The sequence below is a fragment of the Sinocyclocheilus grahami genome, unplaced genomic scaffold (genome assembly GCF_001515645.1).
Source record: "Sinocyclocheilus grahami isolate Dianchi unplaced genomic scaffold, SAMN03320097.WGS_v1.1 scaffold311.1, whole genome shotgun sequence".
NCBI classification, from domain to species: domain Eukaryota; kingdom Metazoa; phylum Chordata; class Actinopteri; order Cypriniformes; family Cyprinidae; genus Sinocyclocheilus; species Sinocyclocheilus grahami.
Genome location: NW_015505490.1, coordinates 1,234,997 through 1,236,963, shown reverse-complemented (window position 1 = coordinate 1,236,963; position 1,967 = coordinate 1,234,997).

Sequence of the window (1,967 nt, the reverse complement as noted above, 5' to 3'; positions counted from 1 at the left end):
GAGTGGGCTCGTGCTCCAACAGGTCATTGTAGGCCCAAGGAAGAGTAGGCTAGAAGAATAGTATTAGAAGTGTATATATATATATATATATATATATATATATATATATATATATATATATATATTAGCTTACAATCTAGGTATGTGTTATTTTATTAATCCATAATGGAGTCTTTTGTGCTTCATGTATGTTTAATGTTTTCCAGCACGATTGCATATACCTATTGAAGGTTGTGTGTTGTCGCTTTGTGTGCTTGCATGGCTGATTGTGTGAAAATGTTGATTGTTGTTATAGTGTTAGTACTGTTGTTACGATGCTTTTTGTTTATTGTTCTTGATATTTTAAAGGGTTTTGAAACATCTTGCCAAAGGACTGCAGTTGAAAATTAGCCGACTGGCTAACACTGGCACATTTACAGAAATGTTGATTAATGTGTGTTGTCCTTATAAAATAATAATAATAAAAAAAAAAACTGTTTTCAACACTGATGATCATGTGACACTGAAGACTGGAGTAATGGCTGCTGAAAATTCAGCTTTGGCATCACAGGAATAAATTACATTTTAAAATACAATGAAATAGAAAAGTCATTTTAACTTGTCACTATATTTTACAACATCAACGTTTTACTTTATTTAGATTGAATAAATGCAGCCATAGTGAGAATAAGAATTGTTTTTAAAAAATTTGAATAAATATTTCTGACAAATTGAATATATATATTCATATATTCAATCTTCCAAGCTTGGGACTGGCGCAAACTTGTGCTGATATCAACTTGAACTGAGGTCTAAATGTTGATCTGAAAGTTGTTCTGAAAACAACAACAACAACAAAACATTGTCCTGATTATCACTTCATAAAAAAGGTCAAGCTGACTTTAATTGAAATTAGTGACTTTTGAAATTAGTTTCACATGTGAATTGAATTCGAACATGAAGACTCAGGACATCTGATTTTACAGTTGATTTATCCTATCCACCTTTTTCTTGTCGTAAAAATGGGCGCGGCCATTTGTAAATTATATGGGTCTGGCTTCCGGTCTCATCCGCGTCCACTCCGTCCAGCTATTTTTAGCTGAACAAAGCAGTTCGTTTTGCTGCTTGATATTGAAAGTTGGTGTGTCTTATCATATTATTTTAATGTATTATCTGAAATTATGAACACACTGGTTTGTAGTGCAAACAGTTTTACCGTTTACTGCATGTTATTATTCTCCTCGTTATGTACCTATAGCGACTAATGAACCGGAAGTCTCACCCATAGGCTTACTTCCGCGTTGAAGAAAAAGGTGGATAAAAAGGGAATACTGTTTACATTTTGAATTAAGAAACTTAATGGACAATTGGACAAATTTACCATACCTGATATTAGTATAATTTGATGAAGCAGTTTAAACATTGTGTTTATAGGCGAACTTGTGTTTGGGCCTTATTTATGAAACAAGCAGACTGAATTTCCTTGAAACCGTTCATCCATAAGGAATTGTCCTACAAGAGTTTGATGAATGAAGTTCTATGATCCAAACCGTTTACGACAGACAGTGCAGTTCATTCTGTCTCCAGCAGATGTCTCTGTTGGTCTAATTTTCTGAGAGTTTTAAAATGATTTTACAAAAATAATTGAATAACCCTTTTATGATGTATTTTTTTCCATATAGAATGTGTAGGATATTTACCTGTTGTGTTCTTCTCAGTATGAGTCCAAGAGTAATGCTCTAATGCCTCTGACAGATGCCAGCTGTTGATTTACGGTTGTGCGATACCCCAGGAGAACTGACTGTCTGGAATAAGCTCTACAAACATCATCTCAATACAAAAACCTTGATTACACAGATTCTTGTGTTAATGCAGTTAAATGTTAAATAACTGACTTTATGTCACAAATTTTACATTCATGGAAAGATCATGCATGCAGCTAGGGTTGCCACCAAAATAAGGGACACCCATTCACGAACCCCCCCCCC